This window comes from Polypterus senegalus, chromosome 6 (genome assembly GCF_016835505.1).
Source record: "Polypterus senegalus isolate Bchr_013 chromosome 6, ASM1683550v1, whole genome shotgun sequence".
Taxonomy (NCBI): domain Eukaryota; kingdom Metazoa; phylum Chordata; class Cladistia; order Polypteriformes; family Polypteridae; genus Polypterus; species Polypterus senegalus.
Genome location: NC_053159.1, coordinates 170,939,708 through 170,961,810, shown reverse-complemented (window position 1 = coordinate 170,961,810; position 22,103 = coordinate 170,939,708).

The following is a 22,103-nucleotide window of genomic DNA, read 5'->3' as shown; positions in this document are numbered from 1 at the left end:
AATGCACAGCATAATAGTAAACTAAATGTAAAACCATTGAATAACACCGAGAACACCTTGAACAGAGAAAACTAACACTGCTAGAGTTTGCTCTATAGTGCTACGAACCGCTCACTAAAAACACTTTTTTTTCTTAATGAGTTTAAAGCACAGGGAAAAAAATGAATATTTGCAAAATCCATAATTTAATAAACCACCAAGAAAAGTAATATTGCAACAATGCACGCTACGATCCGATCACTGTAAACAGAAGTGATGTGGAGGTTAAAATCCAATAGAAAAAGTCTTCATTAAATACAACAAGGTTAAAACAATGCTCGAATCGGTCTCTTTAAAAACAAGCCCAGTGCATTCTTGGACCTTATGCGTCCAGCCGTCTCTCTCTCTCTCTCACCCGTGTGCGTCTGTCTCTCTGTCTCTCTCTTGCTCGCTCGCTGCACAGGGAGAGACTGAACACATGTGGAAATCATTGGTGCACACGAAACTGGCTTGTTCGTATACCGAGTGTGTGGTCGTGAACAGATGCAAAAGTTTGGTGAACTTTTTGGTCGTAAACCTATTTGTTCATGTTCCAAGACGTTCATGAACCGAGGTTCCACTGTATATATATGAGGTGGAGTCGGACTTAGCTGCTAACAAATGGTATCCCTTTCTTTTCCTCCCAATGCTAATACTCAAAGCGAGCTGTGTAAGCCTGTGCTGTAAAAAGCCTGGGTTTCTAGAAACTATTGAAATCGTCAGAAAAGAAATTGAAATGTAGAGATGTCAGGTAATTGAACTACTTGGGGCATCTCTCTCCTAGGAGGATTCGTTTTGGCGATGTGCTTACCTCACTTCTGTATCAGCGGCTAAGCGACTTGGTCTTTCTTTGGAGGTTTCATTTTGCCGATGTGCTTGTCTCGCTTGTGTATCCTCGGAGGTGGAGTCCTTAACCCGACTCCACCTCGCAGTTCTGGACAGACACACACTCTTCCACGTGTAGGCAATTGATCGATAGATAGAGAGATAGAAAACTAGCTGCCCCCCACAGCTCTGTCCACGTAGTAGTGAACCAGGACAGCGAGGAGGGCCCTTCTTGGCAGAAGTAAGATACACCCCGAGGCTTGTGCGCGAGTGAGGAGCATCACACACCACCAACCCCCACTGCGGGTCTCATGGATTCGGCCATATAAATCGGTACCACAAGCGAACTGACACTTAGCGTGACGGGAGAAGTCGCAAAATCAACCGCATGTTCAAGCAAATTATAGAAAAAAAAACAAACAATCTAATTCCATTAAGTAGTTCTCTCGTAAAAAGGCAGACAGACAGACAGACATTGGATTTTATACTGTATATATAATGAGATATAATCAGAGCGTAAGAAAACAGAATTCAATTGCTTGCCCTGGTCCTTGCATGCAAGTTTCACAATCTCTTTGAGCTCCAGTAGTTTAATTAATAACAACTCTAAATTTCTATTTTCTTGAGGTTTCCTTCCACGTCTAGCAATCATAAGTTTGAGTGAGCCTTGCAGTGTCTGGCGCTCAGTAGCACTGCAGTAAACTTCAGGACTCTTTGACAGGGCCTGGTGCTAGAATTGGCGTGGGTGGACATTAACTACTCCTTGAAGGTTTTTGTTCTGCATCCTCCCTTCCATACAAGGCAAGTAATTCAAATGAAAGATATAAGGAAGACATCACAAGTGTCCTCCGAGACTCTTGCAAGTGACCCCTAATCTCTTGAAAACCATCCCTCAGATGTCCAAGTTTCTAAGTAGTTTGTTTTACTGTCCCCCCCCCCAACACCTTTTGCTGTCCATGCAGTCTAAAGCTGGGAACTGTTTGGAAAATGCATCTTGTTGGAGTATTTGATGAGAAAGGCTGTTTATGCAACACTACACAATTTTACTAATAAGAGCTTAATCATTGTGTATCGCTCTCTTGAACCCTCCGATCAAATGTCAGACACCAGGTAAAAGTCCAATAAGTTGACTTTATTATTAATAACAGTGCACAAAGCACCCTCCTCTCCACAATAGTCATAAATAATAACCAATACACTATAATAAACCAATCCACCACTCCCAGACACGTTGCCACCCTCCCACCCAGCTCAGCTCAACGCTCTGGTGTCTGTCTCAGTCTTTTATGGTCCTTGTCCCGGAGGTGTTTCGCCCTCTCTGTCCACGTGACTAGGAACATTTCCAGGTCAGATAAAAAATCCTTTTTCTTTACCCCGGAAGCACATCGTTTTCCTTGTCCATGTGTACTTCTGGGGCATAGGGAAAATAGTTACTGCTCCTCCCTGCAGCACCTTCTAGTGGCCCACATGGTATCCAGCAGGGCTGTAAAGGAAAACTACAACATCCATAATTCCCTGCTGGCATTTGGGGCACCTCCATGCTGCAGGGAGTGCTCCACTCCACTTGGCGGCGTGGGGGTATTGGCCGGGATGAACTGCCGGCCATCTATCACATCATGGATATTGTGACAGATTGGGGGCGCAGTCGTCCCCTTGAACCCTCGGACCAGATGCCAGACACCAGATAAAAGTCCGAGATATTCATTTATTACAATAATAATGTGCACAAGGCACCTCCACTATACTCAGTATTACAATAATAATAATAATAAAACAATCAATACTCAATAATCCTCCACACCTCCCAGCAGCTCAGTCACCCTTCCTCCCAACTCGGCTCACTGCTAGGATCTCCCATAGTCCTTTTAAACTCTTTGACCCGGATGTGTTTCTCTCTCTCTGTCCATGTGACTTTACAACACTTCCGAATCGGGTAAAACTCCTTTTCTTCAACCCAGAAGTACGTCATTTCTTCTGTCCCCGTGACTGGTACGTACTTCCGGGCTGAATGGAAAATATAAGTCCTTGAGCCTCCCTGCGGTGTCCTCTGGCGGCCCCCACGGTATCAAGCAGGGCTGCGAGTTAAAACTCCAAAGTCCATGATGCCCTGCTGGAATTCGGGGCACCTCCATGTTGCAGAGAGGGCTCCATCTGGCGGCTTGGGGGTATTGGCCGGGATAAGCTGCTGGCCATATTCCACAACATATGCAGTAAGAATTTATAACTTGCGGAGATACTTCTAACTTGCGAATTGAATGATTTTACTGAGCCCAGTCATTTTGCTTTGAAGGCCAAACTGTTAAAACTGCAACAGACTAAAGTGACAAATTGGAGTTGTGTCAATAATCTGTTCATTATGGTCAGCTTTTTGGCAAGGGGGGCTGTTATTCACTGATGTGATTTATTCCGGAAACATTTAACCAGCCTGTGTATTGTACAGCAGTGGCTAAAAGATTTGAGAATGATACAAAGATTGGTTTTCACAAAGTTTGCTGCTTCAGTGTCTTTAAATCTTTTGGTCAGATGTTTCTATGATATACTGAAGTAGAATGACAAGCATTTCATACGTTTCAAAGGCTTTTGTTGACAATCACGTTAAGTTTATTCAAAGGGTCAAGATTTGCAGTGTTTGCCCTTCTTTCTTTTTCCAAGACCCCTGCAATCTGCCCTGGCATGCTGTCCATCAACTTCTGGGCCAAATCCCGACTGATGGCAGTAGCCCATTCTTGCATCATCAATGCTTGGGATTAAGGTCTGGGGAGTTTCCAGGCCATGAACCCCAAATGTCGATGTTTTGTTCCCCGAGCCACTCAGTTATCACTTTTGCTTTATGGCCCGGTGCTCCATCATGCTTGGAAAGGCCTTGTTGGTCACCAAACTGTTCCTGGATGGTTGGGAGAAGTTGCTCTCAGAGGATGTTTTGGTCCCATTCTTTATTCATGGCTTTGTTATTTGGCACAATTGTGAATGAGCCCACTGCCTTGGCTGAGAAGCAACACCACACATGAATGGCCTCAGGATGCTTTACTGTTGGCATGACACAGGACTGATGGTAGTGCTCACCTTTTCTTCTCCAGATGCCCCAAACAATCAGAAAGGGGATTCGTCAGAGAAAATGACTTTTCCCCCAGCAGTCCTCAGCAGTCCAATCCCTGTACCTTTTTTGCAGTATATCAGTCTGTCCCCGATGTTTTTCTTGGCTTCTTTGCTGCCCTTCTTGACACCCACTAGGCCGACATCCAGAAGTCTTCACCTCACTCACACCTGCCTGCTGCCATTCCTGAGGAAGCTCTGCCTTGGTGGTGCCCGCAGTTGAATCAACTTTAGGAGACGGTCCTGGCACTTGCTGGACTCTCTTGGGCGTCCTGAAGTCTTCTTCACAACAATTGAACCTCTCTATTGTAACTCAATCAGCATGACAGAGTTGTCTCCAGCCTTGTCCTCGTCGATACTCTCAGCCGTGTTAACGAGAGAATCACTGAAATGATATCAGCAGGACCTTTTGTAGCAGGGCTGAAATGCAGTTGAAATGGGTTTTTTTGGGTTGAAGTTCATTTTTATGACAAAGAGGGACTTTGCAATTAACTGCAATTCATCTGCTCACTCTTCAGAACATTCTGGAGTCGATCCAAATTGCCATCATAAAAACTGGGGCAGAAAACTTTGTGAAAATTAATATTTGTGTCATTCTCAAAACTTTTGGCCACGACTGTATTTTCACCCAACTCGATGAGAGGACTGAAAACAAAAGGCCGCCACCGCCTGTATGGCACTCCAGAAAGAAGTGGGCTTTGGTTGCTGTGGAAACGGTTAAAGCCAAATGAAAAAAGAAATGAGAAGTCATTGGAACAAGTAAATCAACTCGTGAAAATTGAAATATGCAGTGACAGAAGGCAGTGCTATGGCCCAGCATTAACAGGAAGGAGGTTTGTCAGTGTTCATTCAATTAGCTCGCTCTCAGCGAAGTTAAGATCGGCCGAAAGGATGTCAGATTAGAGCAGTGTTTGCCAACCTCGGTCCTGGGGGTACACTCTGGCTGCAGGTTTTTGTTCCAACCAGAACACTCATCTCATTTAATTAGCTGGTATTATTTTTCTGTTCTCTTATTCTACATTCAGAAAAGCACAGCAGCATGATTTTTACATTTATAAGACATTTGGAAATATTTCTTCTTTTGCTATAGATTTAAATGCTTAATTCTCTTTTGTTGATTTCATTATATTTTGCCATTTCTCTGTGCAGTTTTCCCACTTCATTGTATGTTATTAATGACAATTAAAGATGAGAAGATCAAACATCCAGGCAAACAACACTGAATGATCAAAGGCTGCAAGTACTTTAGAATCAGACCCACTAATTAGTAAATAATGGATTAATTAAACAATTAGAAAAACCTGGAAAAGTAGAATGAAAATCAAGATAAAATATTGTTAAAAAGAAATAAATACATTATTCCCATATAACTGCTTGGTACATATATATATATATATATATATATATATATATATATATATAATTTTAACTGCAGAAAAATGTAAAAAGTTAAATTACGCTAGTAAATCAGGAAGTGGTAGCCAGCATTCCCTATGAAAGGCGCTATATAAAATGACAGTTGACTGACTGAATCTGTGGCCCGGAATGTGTCACTTATGCTCTCCAACAGTTTAAGGACTGGTAGGTTAACATGTTACTTTATACCAGTAAAGTAGGAAAAGATAGCCAGCATTCCCTATGAAAGGCGCTATATAAAATGACAGTGTTGCCAGTTCAGTGCACACCATCCACAAAAGCCACTATGGATTTTTTTTCTCCCAGCACCCAAATAAAATATTTGTAGCAAATAAATCACAGCATGTCGAAAACCTTAAAGCGAAGCACACCCGAGGGGAGCTGCCGCCCAGGTGTAAAGGTATCAAAGAGTGAGCGCATCGAGCAGCTGAACTGCCATGAAGAGCTTCTCCCCAGGCCTCCCAGTGTTAAATGACTTTTACGACTGGCCTGTGAGAGACCCTGAAAAAGCAGCCGAATGGCAAAGGCCTCAGGTGTAGACTAAGCCATTTCAGCAGAGCAAAGCTGACAAATGAACTTCTGTTAGTTGCACTTTTAATATTTTCAGCATGGTTTCATTCATATAACCTTCATCCATCTCTGTAAGTTGTTTATCCGTCTCAGGCGAGCATTGGGCTGAAAGTGGAGACCAATTACGGATGAAGCAGCTGGCAATCACAGACCACCCAAGACATCACATACAATGACTATGCACTGACTGGCTAAGTGCAGGAGCAACAGCGGCAGTGGTATCGGTCATGAAAAAGGACTAAAAGTGTCACGCTGCTGGCCTTGTGGTCAAGACCGTCACCTGGAGAATGTTAAGGGCCTATAGTGTTTGGGAGATTAACTGAACTTTCAACTGTCCGGCACATGTACGAGGTAGGACCCAAAAATAACGAGATTTTTTTTTTTTTCTGGAGGCTGTAGGGGCGTTAGTTCCGATGTTTGCCACTAGGTGTGTGTACTAGCCTGCCCTCTGCATCATTTGGCCAAGTGGCGTCCTTGAAGAGCTCAAGCAGTTGATCGATGCAGTGCAGAGAAAACGACCCGAATTGTGGCAATCAGGTGAGTGGCTTCTGTATCACGACAACGCTCCCCAACCCACACAAGGCATTGAGGGTGCGGCAGTTTCTCACAAAAACAAGATGACAATGGCACCCTGCAATTATTTTTTCTTATGTCCAAGAATGAAGTGGAACCTTAAAGGAAAGCGTTTTCCAGATGTATAGGAGGTCAAGAAGCAAAACGATGAAGGTACTGAAGGCGATCACTTTGCTAGAGTTTCAGAACAGTTTTGAACAATGGAAAAAAATGGAGGGTCAGGTGTATTGTGTCTCAGGGAGAGTATTTGGAGGGTGATTAACATTTTAGAAATGTTCAGAGAAATATATACGATTTAAAAAAAAAAAAAAGTTACTTTTGGGTCCCCCCTCCTGTATACTGAAAAAGATTGTTTTGATTAGGTTGTGTTACTTTTATATACAGTATGTTGAGCACTGAATTCAAAAATTAAAACCAGTTTTCTCTATCACATAACATTGTTAGCTGTGATTTCACAATATTAGTTCATTTTAATGCTAATTTGAATGTGATATGGGGACATGGTGGCACAGTGGCACCGCTGCTGCCTCGCAGTAAAGAGTAAAGGGTTTGCATCCCGGGTCCTCCCTGTGTGGAGTTTGCATGTTCTCCCTGTGTCTTCATGGGTTTCCTCCCACTTTCTAATGACATGCAGGTTAAGTGGACTGACGATACTAAACTGGCTCGTGTGTGTGTGTGTGTGTGTGTGTGTGTTCATGGACTGACCCCCTCTCCAGGGTCTGTTCCTGCCTTGCACCATCTGCTAACTGGGATAAGCTCCAGCAGACGCCCTGTGACCCTGTTCAGGACTGAGTGGCTTAGAAAATGACTGGCCTAATTTTTTCAGTGATTTTTTTTTTTATTTATTTTGTGATTTTTTAATCCTTTAAATCACCATATACTATTTCTTGTATTACGAATTTGTCAGTTTTCGCATACCCCTAACTTACTCTCCAGAGAGTTGTGGGCTCACGGTGCAGGGTCTGCTATTAGTATAGCGTCCTTGAAGCAATTGTAGGTTAAGGGCCTTGCTCAAGGGTCCAACGGAGTAGCATTCCTTCTGTCACTGCCAAGATTTTCACAATCAGCAACCTTCAAGTTAACAGTCCAGATCCTTTAGCCAGAGAGCCATTAAATTTTAATATTAAAATCGATGTTTAAAGAAAAGTAGTTATTTTATATTGGCTCCAGCAGACCCCCGTGACCCTGTATTCGGATTCAGTGGGTTAGAAAATGGATGGATGGATAGTTATTTTATTCAATAAGGTGGTCAGAATTTAGCTGGAATTCAACATGGTGATGAGTCATAGCAGCCGTACACGATCCCCGGGTCTTTTCTGTGAGTGGGATGGCAGAACCAGGAGCAGACATTTGGTTTAAAAGGAATGGCCAGCTGGAGAAAAAAATTCGGAAGTGAGGGTCAGTAGGCTTTGCGGCCTTGGAACCAAGTTACCCAAACTGTTCTGTAACATTTCAGTAATTATTTACTGCTCTGATGCTGATCTTTCTGATCGTAACATAGGTCATTATGATAGCAATTGACAAAAGAATTCATACTTAATGGCAGAATAACAGAAGTCTGTAATAGAGTGACACTTTCAGCAAATTGTTGTCTCATAACAGACTTAAATTTCAAGTTTGGGATTTTTCCGTCCAGCCGTTTTAGATCTAGACCATCCTTAAGAAGTTGTGACACACAGAGAGACACATGCCCATCGATATCAGTGTTTTCATTATCAGGCGACCCTAAAATGTTGAGAGTCATCGAAAATCGGAGATTGAAATTATTGACAAATCTAAAGCTTTTGTTCTTCCCCTATAGACGACAGGTTATGGTGATGGAGGGAACAAAGCAAAAAAAAACTACAGCTTGGTGCCCAAAACATCACTAGACCTCACTTGGTGGATGCAGACAAAGTGCTGCTACCACTGTTTCATATTAAGCTTAGTTTAATCAAAAGATGGCGCATGTTTTATGCATTTGTGTCCACAGTTTCTTGGTTTGTCTGAGGTGAAGTTGAAAGAGGACCGGATATAAGAAAACTGGATTGTGACACATCATTCGGGGTCATTTTTGCTAAATCGCTTGTAATTCGACCTCTCCAAATTAGAATCATTGCTGTTATTGAACTATCTGGAGTATAAACACATGTTTGGTCTCTTTGTAAAGGTAACATTCTCTAGTTTCACCCTTAGTAGTCAGAATCACTGTAGGTGTGACTGATCAAAAGTTATGCACATTAGAACTCACAAAAAAAACGATTTTTTTTGTTCTCGCCTAAGTTTTTTTATGAAAATAAAGGAAAATAAAGCTGCAGTAGGTAGGTGGGGACAGAAACACACTATGTACCAACAGAATAACTTGTTGACTACTCACATTTCAAATTTGAAAAGAATACCTGTAAAATGACATTTTTACACCAGTTTTATGTGGGCATGTCCAGGGCTTTTAGAGGGACCATTATCCACATTTTGGAACGTATGGAAAAGTGTAATAACTTTTGAATGCTTCAACCCACAGATATCAATGAGGGCTCTACTGAAAGCTTACACCTAAAGGAATCTATATCTACACACAGTGTCACTCTATTAGTTATGGAAATTCATATTCCATAATAAAAACAATAAAAAATACACATTTCTATGTAAAAATAGTCAATACAAGTTATGGGCCAAAAATATATTTATATTTTTATTTTTACTTTTTTTATAAAATGCACACAAACTATATATATTTCTTTTACAAACTGTTACAACACAGCTCAGCGTTTTCCATGTGCCACTTGATGGCAGCAATCACTAGCAAGCAGAAAGCACAAGGGCGTGGCACGCGCTCTCCCATTATACGCCCGTGTGCGGTTGAATACTTTGCAACGCGCATGCATCTATTATTTAATCGAGCGTTTATTTACGTTTAAACTTCTACTTTTATTCATATTTAAACTGCGAAAAACTTGGCGAAATCACAATAAACAACCACGCACCAACTCTGCAGACTGGCACAAATGCCACCTTCACGCAGCTCCGATCATTTTGTTTACAAGTTAGTATGGCAAGTTACATATCAAAATGCTCGGCTGCTCATTGGCTGTAAGTTTTGAGTGTCAGTCACAGTGTCCAATCAAACTGGTAGATTCTACCAGAGTTCAGAGCTATACGTCATCCTCAAGCTTTCTGTGACACTGGTTGGCTATACGAGGTGCCAGTCAACCCCAGACCCGTCGTAATTGGCCAACTTAGGTGTCTTTCGAAAGCTAACACTTCCGTGTTTCATGCGGTAGCATGGTTATCGCCGACAGAAACAAATTACGTCTAATATGAGCAATATAAGTGAAAAAAAATTACTTAGGTGGTCTCAAGTTATGAAACGTTTTCTGGAGTTTTTGTCCCTTTGAGAATATATCGTGTGTTTTGGACCTAAATCGTTTTACTGGATTATATTCGCTGGAGCCTTACGGACACAATGGGATCAATACTGCTCGGAAATATTGATGTTTGACTTGCAGGGGGTCTTCAAAGGTAGGGACAGTCAACTCTTAAAAGTATGTACTTCTCTGTAAAAAAGGCTTTAGTGTCAGTGCTGTGGTTGTTGTGTGTCAAAATGGTTTATATCATCGGTAAGACGAGACTTTGAAGTTTCATTTGATGGGTAGGGTGTCGAGATGCATGGCAGATGGGCATGCACACGTTACTGTAACGTTTTTAAAACGCTGTTATGTCCCGGGACCGGTACGTGTGCGCGTTAAGAGGTTAACAGTGTGATGAACGACTTGAAATGAGAGGCTTGTCCATCTTTCACAGAACTCATTTCTTAGTTTTTAGGTGAACAATAAAGATCCAAATTGTGAAAAATGTACTCAGGTTTAGGGAATTGGGTTGCAACAGGAGTCTTGAAGTTCACTTTTTGGATTTATATTTGGAGTTTTTCCAATTTTGGAGCAGTGAGTGAAGCTGCTGATAGGTAAGGAAGAATCGAGCAGGAGTCAAACGTGTACCAAAAGAAATCTCTTGGTCTAAAAAAGTTTGTTTTAAAAAAGGTTTACTGATAATTCAAAGCAAATGGTCCACCCAAGAATAGAGAAAAGTTGCTACACATGTAGAATAAAGGGCAAAAAAGGAAAAATGTTTCTTCTTTAAACTTAACTTTTTCTTGTTAAACTTCAGTTATTTTCTACACTTAAAGATGAGTTATTTCTCTATGCTGTACTTCACATTCAGAACATTCTAAAACGTACAGCGCTGCACATACAACTGAGCACGTTAAGGCCCGGTTTGAACCGTGTGCCCTCCATTCCTTACACACGGCAAGGCAGGTCACTAACTGAGAGTAATCTGGAATCAGAGGGACAAGAAACAGTTAGAATATACCAATTCAATTCAGCTTGTGGGGTTATAATCGAACCTCCCATGTACTATGAACTAATTTATAGGCAAATATTTAACTTAACTAAGAAAATACGTCTATCAACTTAACATGACCTAAATAACTGGCACGTGGCTCTTACAGGGAGTGAAGGATTCCATCAGGATGTAAAGGACATTGAAAGAAGGCACCAGGGGTGCTGGGGTGTCAGAATGATGGCGGGCTGCTGCTGAAAGCACCAGAAAAAAAATGACAGGCCACTAAATCAAGTGTTGGAACAAGAAATCTGAGATGTGACAAAGACCAAAGAAGTTACCTGTAAGTAAATGAATACACATTGCTGTTTTCTTATATGCGTTTAAAAAAAAAAAAAAATTTTCATGCTGGGGCGGCACGGGGCGCAGTGTGTAGCACTACTGCCTCACAGTTAGGAGACCCAGGTTCACTTCCCAGGTTCTCCCCGTGTCTGCGTGGGTTTCCTCCCACAGTCCAAAGTCATGCAGGTTAGGTGCATTGGGGATCCTAAATGGTCCCTAGTGTGTGCTTGGTGTGTGTGCACATGCCGTGCGGTGGGCTGGCACCCTGCCCAGGGTTTGTTTCCTGCCTTGTGCCCTGTGTTGGCAGGGATTGGCTCCAGCAGACCCCCCATGACCCTGTAGTTCGGATATAGCGGGTTGGATAATGGATGGATTTTTATGCTAAATTGATTGGGAGTAATATTGTATAGGATGGCATGATGACGCAGTAAAAAGACCAGGGTTCACGTCCTGGGTCCTCTCTGCATGGAGTTTGCATGTCCTCCTCATGTTTTTTGGGGCTTCCTCTGTGTGGTCCGGTTTTCTCCCACAGTTCACAGTTATGGATCTCAATCAGAAGGCGAAAATGAGAAATTTCTATTACAATCTTTATTTATAAATTCTACGCGTGGAAGTGTCTGCCTGTCTGTCTTGTCAAGTGCGAGGCTACAGCATAAAGCACAAAAAAAAGTGAAGAAAGGAGAGAAACTCACTTAGCCGCTACTACACAAGCAAGGCGATCACATCGGCAAAACGAAACCTCCGAGGGGAAAGAACCTCACTTAGCCGCTGATAGACAACAGAGGCGACCGATTGACTGAAGTGCCAGAATCCATGGTTTCTAAGAGCCCGGGTTTTTTTACATCACAGGCTTACACCGCTAGTTAAGAATATTCAGACTTTAAACATTTAAACTGAAGCACGTATTTTAATATTTCAAATATTAAACTATTTTTGCATTTTATATTTTTATTATAGTATATCTTGTATATTAAACTAATTATTCTTGTTTATTATATACTTCTCTTTTTTTTTTTTGATTTGATATACTTTATTAATCCCCAAGGGAAACTCATCTTTTTACATGACCTTTGGGGGATCAGAGCAGGGTTCCGGGTCAGTGTCATTGTCATTGAACAGCATCCCTGGAGCAATCTTTCAGGTTAAGGGCCTTCCTCAAGGGCCCAGCAGAGTAGGATCCCTTCTGGCAGTAACGGGATTTGAATTTCCAAACACCAGTGCCGATCCTTGGCCTAGAAGCCACCACTCCTGAAGTAAATCTCTACATTTCTAATTTGACAGGAGCTATAAAACCAAACTGTGTGGGTCTATGTGACGAGAAGCCAGGAGGATATAGAAACTTTACTTTTTTAGGGTATGAAAATCACTACAAAAATATCAACTTTCATATTGGGTGCAATGAACTTTTACAAATTCTCTTTTTCATTCATGATATTTACATATCTGATGTTGTTTCACTTTTGGTGAACTGTGCACGTCCTACCCTGCCGTCTCAGAGAGGTCTGAACAATGGCGGCTAGTGAACTGCAGCACCACAGACAGAAAATGAAAGCAGCAGCTCTGGCCGACAGACGAAACCGAAAGGTGACGCACTGCAGACGCCACTCTTTCCAGCAATCCCACCGTCTCAGCTACGAGTCGTTTTGCTCTCTCTCTTTTTTTTTGTTTTTATTTTATTCCTTGCTCTGCAGATTGTGGAGCAGCTGTGAAGGCTGGCAGGCCCTCACTCTGACACATCACAGTCAAAAAAACTGCCGAACGCGGCGAGCTGCCAGATTGCTACGCGCTTCACAATTCATAGTTCTGACTGACAGGACCCCACTGCAACTGTCTCTTTTAATGTATTCCCGGCCCCCTTCACTGGCGATGCATTCACCGTTTGCAGCAGAAGGGAAGTTAATGTGAAGTTAATGTGGGGAGGTGATTGTTGAGCAAGGCGAGCTTCAGCCTTCTGCTTGAAACGGCTCTTCGCCGCTGAGTTGAGATGGTAAAAACTCAAAACTTTCCCAAAATGAGAACAGAGTGAGCAGAAACATCTTGGCATTACTTTAGAATTCCCCGCAGAGCCAGACAAATGGCCGTCACATTCTGGCACCAGATTAGATGAAGCAAAGCAGCAGAAAGAGGTCTTAGCGTTAATGTTTTAAAAATATTACACCACGGCTCTGGGCAAGTGTGTGTAGGCCATGACCACCATTTTAAACTCTCTGCAAAGTCAGGCAGACAGATAAGAAATAGTAAATGAATATAAATACTTAGGAACTAACTTAGATTACTATCTTAACTGGAATGCAAATACAAAAAAAAAAATCCTCTAAATGCAATCAGTGCTTATTTCTCCTCTGTAAACTCAAACTATTTAAAGTAGACAAGGACCTCATGTTGTCCTTTTGTCGCAGTCTGATCCAGCCTGTTATTGCCTGGTTTAGCGGCCTGACAAACCAGAATTTAAAAATTTAAAAAAGCAGATTACTAAGCATGTAGCTAAAGTTCTTGGGGCTGATGTAGATGATCCCTACAGATTTTATTTTTTTATATTTTTTATTTTTTCTCCAGCCGTCTGGAGTTTTTTTGTTTTTTCTGTCCCCCCTGGCCATTGAACCTTACTCCTATTCGATGTTAATTAATGTTGATTTATTTTGTCTTATAATTGTATCTTTCATTTTTCTATTCTTTAATATGTAAAGCACTTTGAGCTACTGTTTGTATGAAAATGTGCTATATAAATAAATGTTGTTGTTGTTGTTGTTATTTGGCAAGTGTGTGTCAGAGGACAATGCTAAAAGAACTGGAAATCATCTCCACTGACGGACAGACGTCCATTACAGGTAGAGCTTAACTTCAGTAAATCAGGAAGGATAGCCGCTTGACAAACCCACGCAACTCACACCAGAAATCCCTTTCTTCCTAAAGCCATATGACTTTGTAAAAGAGAAAATGATTAAGGGTTTGATATGTATCCTGTAGCCATTTTTGTGCAATACACACCATCAGACTGCCTTACCTTAACCTGTCTTGTCTCTATTTGTTTCTGTCTCGTTATCAGATGCAACTGAGAAGGCAAATTTCATATTTTCTTGTGTAAACCTGACTAAATAAAGCAACCTTGAACCTCGAATGTGAGCTGATTGAGTAGTTAGTCGGTGGATAGAAACCCCCCGTTGGCACCAGAGTGTACTGCTCTGCCCAGCTGGTATAATATGCATCAAAAGCACTCGCTGGACAGGGGCTTTCATATCGTTGGGTGGCTGCTGTGAGGTTCTGTGGATGGCTGGTATATACGGTACCTTCACAAAGTATAGTAGAGCCTCGATTATCCATCAGGGGTCGGGACCGAAGCGGAGAACAGATGGACGACAGAACAACTGTCGTAAAAATGATATACAGTAGATTAGTGTAGTGAATAGTCACGTTTATTTACAATACAAAACGATATTAGCAAAATTAATTCATATAATATTGTACAAACCAGTGTAATAAGCAAACACAACTCAGACGTACTGGAGTATTCTGCATTTTACTTGGAGTCATTGTTCCATAACAGACGGTACCCTGCCTTATACTCCACTGTCTGGAGTATGGAGCACACCTCCAAAACAATAAAAGAAAACTGATTGGTAGGGAGAGGCAGCATGGTGGCGCAGTGGGTAGTGTGCTGCCTCGCAGTAAGGAGACCTGGGTTCGCTTCCCGGGTCCTCCCTGCGTGGAGTTTGCATGTTCTCCCCGTGTCTGCGTAGATTTCCTCCTACAGTCCAAAGACATGCAGGTTAGGTGCATTGGCGATTCTAAATTGTCCCTAGTGTGTGCGTGTGCGTGTGCGTGTACCCTGCGGTGGTCTGGCACCCCACCCGGGGTTTGTTTCCTGCCTTGCACCCCATGTTGGCTGGGATTGGCTCCAGCAGACCCCCCGTGACCCTGTAGTTAGGATATAGCAGGTTAGATAATGGATGCATGGATGATTGGTAGGGAAAGCTCATCTCCTGCCACTCATGTTCCGTCTTTCTCTATACCACAAACACTCCTGCTTATTGTCTCCCGACTCAAAACTTCCTTCCGCCGCACCTTCCTTTTTCTCCTGTCACTAATAGACCCCTTACATAACAAAAGCCCTTCAGCCAGTCCCATCACTTCCAGCATTCGTTCCACCCTTTCTGCTCCGCGCCACACAGCACAGCACCCTTTCTGCCTGCACATCACAACGTATGCGGGGCGTTCAGTTGTAAAAGGAATTTTCATGCTCTGTTCTTATAGAGTGTGTAAGGTAGACATGACTCGCTGGACAAACACATCTCTGAACTGTCGCTAGTAGTGCTAGCTGCTCTTTCCCCTTCCTGTCAGTTGTAATCAACATGTCGGACGAGGAGGTACACAGTAGTGTTGCGAATTATTATTAAACTAGACAGTAACGGCGCACTACATGATAACGTGCAGTGAATACACTTGACTTGACCATACTCCGTTCACCATATACAGTGCATCCGGAAAGTATTCACAGCACATCACTTTTTCCACACTTTGTTATGTTACAGCCTTATTCCAAAATGGATTAAATTCATTTTTTTCCTCAGAACACCCCATAATGACAACGTGAAAAAGGTTTACTTGAGGTTTTTGAAAATGTATTAAAAATAAAAAAGCTGAGAAATACTGTACTTTGACCCCTTTCCTTTTTCCACATTTTGCTATGTTGCAGCCTTATGCTTATGAAAGTGTTTAACAGACATTCTGTTATGTGTCGATGCTAATGGCCATGGTGTAGTGTCTCACAACCGTGTAGCATCTCATGACCATGGCCATGTTTTGTGTAGATAATATCTATATAATCTTATGCAGATAATTTATTCTACATTAGTCTCTCATGTATGACTTATAGTGTGACTAATTTGTTTCATTTATGGTATCTATCTCAAGCTAACTAACATACCATTAGAATAACTTCATCTACAAAGCATAACAGCTTGTGGAGCTAACAGCACGACATCACTGGCATGTTTCTGCCTTTAATGAAGCCGATGAAGGTCCATGCCATGAACCCCACAGCTTGAAGCTGTACTTTTAGACTAGTTGTGTAACTGATATCACATAAACACACAGACACACACCTGATTTATGATGTTATGTGCAAGTTGTCTTTTTACTGGCTAACACCATATACTGGATTCTTGCATCCCACTGACATCTTATCATGGACACCTGGCTCAAAACATCTCGTTAATGATGTCTGTCATGCAGATAACCTTTCATACACACAGTCAGTGGTCACTTTATTACCTCCACCTGCTCACGGACACAAATTGCTTTCTTCTACAGTCGATCACATGGCTCACAGACACGGCCAGGTTATTGCTTGCCTAAAAGTTTTAACGCATGTCTTAAGTGATTGTGACGGTGGTACAAATGTTGGTGACCGATGAGGTGATTCCATCTGCTCTTTTGGTCAATAAACAGTTAGTCAAGTCATCTTCCAAAGCCACTTTTCCTGCTGAGAGCTGTGGTGGCAGAAGGCCAAGCAGGTCAGCCCTGACTTCCCTGTCCCCCAGATACAGATTCCGGGTTTTCCTGGGGAATGCCCAGGTGTTTCCCAGTAAGCTGAGGATATAATCCCCTCCCAATGTGTAGTAGGTCGGCTGCAGGGTCTCTGCCGAGTGTCTCATGCAATTCCAAGGGGAGCCATTTGGAGACCATCCAAACCACCTTAAGGGGCTCCTTTTGATCTGGAGGAAGAGAGACTCTCCTCAAAGGACTGAAAGCCAGGAACCACTTCATTCATCAAAAGAGTTGTGGGAAACTGGAAGTAACTACCGAGGCATGGTGCTGAACAACAACCACCTTTATTTATATAGCACATTTTCATGCAAATAATGTAGCTCAAAGTGCTTTACATGATGAAGAGGGAAAAAAAGACAAAGAATTAAAATAAGAGAACACTAATTAACATAGAATAAAAGTAAGGCCAGGGAAGACAGAAAAAACAAAAACACACTCCAGAATGGCTGGAGAAAAAATAAAATCTGCAGGGGTTCCTGAGGCCACGAGACCACCCAGCCCCCTCTGGGCATTCTACCCAACATAAATTATCAGTCCTCATTGTATTCAGGGTTCTCATGGAAGGACTTGATGATGACGATCACGTGGACCTCTGGCCTTTAGTCCATCAATGTAGGAGATGCACATGAAGCAGACATCATGACAACCTTTAAGAAGCATCTGGATAAAATATTGGGGCAGCTGAACTGTTAGCTAAACTAAGAAGCTTGATTGGACTAAATGGTCTCCCCTCGCATGTCAGATTTCTTATGTTCTTATGCTCCTTTATTGGAGATGACTTTTCCATAAGCAGGCAAACAACTTAGTAGTAGAGCAGTGGCACCAAGGACCACATGAGGATACCGAGATGCCAGTATATAGATATTATGGTGACAATTTGACTTAAACAAGTTGAATCCGTGGATGCATCCTCTTTTTTTGTCAACAGTGCCTGCTGGTGGTAATGTGATGATGAAGTACTTTTAGCACCCAAAATACCAACTGAGCATCCACTTCTTTATGGCCATAGTGCAACAAAGCCCAGACCATTCAACGTGATCATGTCTGTGGTTTACTCCTGTTGCTTTGTGAAATTTTGTATGCAAGTTGATACATTTGTACCTCAGAGGCTAGGGATCTGCACTGGAATCGGAAGGTTGCCGGTTCAAATCCCGTAAAACGCCAAAAAGTGACTATTTCCTTGGGCTCTTGAGCAAGGCTCTTAACCTGCATCCATCCTGGGTATGATGCTGACCTGCATCTAGCCTTGCCTGTAGACCCTCCAACCTGCAGGGAAAAACCTGGGGCTTGATGGCAGAATTGGCACTCCAGACACAGTAAATAAAACGTCACAATGTTCCATTCCATCTGAACTCTTCTGGCACTGAGGTGTCACCCATTGCATGGCTGGCACTTGGGTTCTAATCTAGGATCTGGAGCTGGTTTGTCATGTGGTGGGTGCAGCAATGCGCTCTATCAGCGAGTGCTCCTAACCTCTGTATTTGTAACTTAGACAAAGCAATGTAATAGAAGTGTTACATTATTGATCAGAACAGCAGTAATGGTTTGAAGGTTACGACTTCCCCCACAAAACAGTTTGGCAAGTGATTTTCTGTAAGACTCCCACAATTAACCCCCGCATGGAGATCAACTACATGGCTGGCAAACTTCACCTTAACAAATGGCATCGGGGACCGGTGTGAAACCATTGTGTTGCACCAGAATTCTATTGATCTAAAGTTAGATTGATAGATAGATACTTTATTAATTCCAAGGGGAAATTCACATACTCCAGCAGCAGCATACTGATAAAGAACTATATTTAATTAAAAAGCGTGATAACAATGAAGGTATAAGAGACAGACAACGTTAAAAGTTGCCTGTTTGGTTTTAAGTCAGAAGCCTTTAAGTACCGCAACGCCCTATTGGCTGTAGTGTTTGAACAGAGAGTCTATACATTGGCTTGCTTTACCCCTCCCTCTCTCTCCTACACCATCATCATGATGGAGCATCTCCCTGTCACACTATGGACTGAAAAGGGCAACACAATGAAGAACACAGCACAGCTGCCATATTGAGACAGGCATGTGGCCTGTTCTGAAGAAAGATGACCACAAATGAGGACTTAAACTAGAGACATTTTGAGTAAAAAACAAGTTTCAAACTACACATCAGCATTTATCAGGTTTTATGGTTGCCAATATTCACTTGCTTATTGTTATTATTTATGAATATTATCAATAATACATTATGTAACGTATAACTTAACTCCTGCTTGTCTTTTACTACACCTAACTGCCTGAGGTTATAAATGTAGAAGGGAAGTAGGGAGAAGTTATAAAGTACAATGCCTTATAAACATTGCTAAGTCTATGGGATTTGAGGCATTCTGACAAAGGCAACACATTAATAATACAAAAGGGGAAAGCAGAGTAATATAGAGCTCCACCAAGACAAAACAACTCCCCAGTCTAACAGCATGAACCCATGTGGAAGAGCAGATGACTCAAGTGCAAAAAAAAAAAATCCACAGAGACCACATAATTCTTGTGGTCATCATGACCAAAATCTGTCAAGCACCCTATTGAATCCACACCTCAAAGAAAACTGGCTGTTCTGGAGCAAAAGAAAGCTTTATGGACCAAGTGAGGGTAAATCCACGCCAGGCCAAGGGATGGTGGGGTGCACTAAATCTTCTTCTGTTATCTCTGCAGACCAAACATGTGAAAACCTGTCTGACTCATCGCTGAAGACATCACTTCAGTTCCGACACCCAGAAGCACATCACTTCCAGTTCTTGGCATTTAAAGCTGCCATCTTAACAACAGTTATTCAATTCTTGTTTGGACTCCATCGAAAACACATCTGTGTTAATTTTCAAAACCCATTGCAGCCAGGGATATTATACAGGTGGCTGTCCCAAACCTTTTTAAGTATGCCGAGTCTAATCATTTCACAAGGCAAAAGATGTTCCAACCTAATAAGAGACAGATGGAGTAATGGCGAGGCTAGTGAGTGTTGACAGATGCAGTACATGTGCCAATTATGGGTCTCATGGGAGGCCACAGCCAATCTGGACAGCATTGGGTTGCAGTCTGGAACTTCTAGTCTAGTATCTGTAAAGCTGGGTTACAAAATGGAGGAAAGAAAGTAGATGGGAAGTATGGTTAGGACTTTGGTTTGGACTTCAAACCCTGAGACTGTGGACTGAAATCCCACCACTGTCACCGTGTGGCTACAAGTACCCGACTTCACCTGTCTGTACTCCAACTGAAAAAAAATAAAAGAAATGAAACCAATTGTATCCCAAATGTTGTAAGTCACCATTAGCTAAAGGCACCAACCGAGTAATAGTAATGAATGTAAAAAGGACTGAAAGACCCTACATGGAGCAAAATCATGAGAGTGCAGAGGAATGGAGAAGAAACAGTTAAAGGTGAACTCCATGGTGTTCATTTCAGGCGTCTTCTAGCTGATGTTTCATCATACTACGTAAGCTTGCCTATCATGAGTATCTTTGATTGTCTCATTCTCTAGGGACTTTTCAAGTATTTACCCAGTTAATGTATGTAACAGGTGGCTGGGAGGGCATTGGGACCCTCACCCACTGGGAGGCCAGTGCAATGGAAGAACTAGGGGAGACAACAACTTTGGAGTGCATTCACATTAGGAGGGCAGCATCCTTGGGGCTTGGAGACCCACAGGGCATGCTGGGAACTGGAGTCCCGGAGTGCAACCCTGTTGGGTTCTGTTGGCGACACCAAAGATGGTACTGCATGGATTTATTGACATCCGCCTGACCAGGTCCTAGCATCGGAAGGACTCCCGGGCCCAAGATGCAAAGATCCACACCACCACAACCAGGTGAGTTGGAGTCGGGAGTGGAAGTCCTAGGAGGAGTGGAGGAGAAAAGAGAGATGGAGAGAAGAAAGAAGAGTTGTTGGTGTGGTTATATAACAAATAGAAAAGAGGCCCTGTCAAAGTATTTCTGTTTAATAAACCTTTTATTTGAGCCTGGGACTTGTGTCGCTCTGGTTGTGTCCGGGGTTTGGGATTTTCATGCCTCTTTTCACCTTCAGTTTGAACACCTCACCCTGGGTATGCACAGAAAGCACCCCATTAATTTTTTTTGCTTTAATTATGTACCATCTGTTCATCCATTATTCAAACCCACTGAGAGTCGAATCCAACCAGCACCAGGAGCAAGGCAAGAATCGCCTCGGGCCCTAATGCCCATCTCACTCATAGGCCAGAAGGAACGAAGGAAGCTGGAATACTAAAAATAAAATGTGTGATCAATGTGAAGTTGAAACAGATAAGAGTTGAACCCGGATACCTAGAACAACGAGGGAGCTCTCTTAACGTACAACCAGTGAAATGCTATTTATTATTTATTTTGTACTTGACTATGGATACCTGCTTTCCTTGTAATAGTCTGAGCACTGCATATCCAGACAATGAGCTCAGCCACATCATGTAAAACGACATGTTTGACACGAGGTTAGCATCAAGGCCGATATCCTGGAGAGAAGCAGATGCTGCAAGGTTGCACAGCGAGGCTCACCTACTAGATGAATCAATGGTGACAAGACCAAATAAGGATCCTTCGCTCACGTTGAGCGGAAATAAGAGAGTGGAAGTGTCCGCTGTCTCGTCCCCCCGGCTTAGCTTCAATAGTAGCAAATAAGAGGTTCAGGTGCAATTGACTTCAATGAAGTACATGCACGCCTTAGCAAATATCTGCAATAGTAAATTCATCTGAGCAGCGCCTTTGCAGCTCTTTCCTCTTGTGGTTTCGACACCCTGTCAGACCGGAGGCAGGGGTTGGAGTGGTGAGCAAACAGTTTCCTGCTTGAGAACTGCCATGTTGTATCAATAACACCGGCCTGCTTTTAACATCTTTGACAGTCGAGACGACCCTCCAAGGGTCCAATCTGTGCAGCTCTTGCAGAAAGAATGTCAAGTTGTGCCGAAACGCATTCTGAACACCCTGAAAGTCTGTGTCTAGTCAGTCAGCGCTAGTCAGACCTCTTTTTACAAATAACACAGTATTGCTAAATTAACTCTTCTCGGTTCATTCTGCTATTGCGGTTTGACACATCCACATATTAGCATGGCATCCTACTGCACATCAGTTTGGTACATTTAATTCAATGATAAGACAGAACATTTAACACTTGGTTTCTAAAGTTGGGTCCACTAGACTTGATTCCAAGTTTGGTTTAAAAAAAAAAAAATGTACATACAGTAGTCTGAAAGCAATATTGGATACTTGTATTTAATACTGAATGGTGTTGCAGGGTGGTGTGTTAGTCACTGCTCTTGCCTTGCAGCTTCAGATCTCAGGTGCCATCTGTAAAGAGCCTACATGCTCTCCCTAAGTCTCAAAGATCTGTAATTTTTTTTATCTCCCGTACACAATA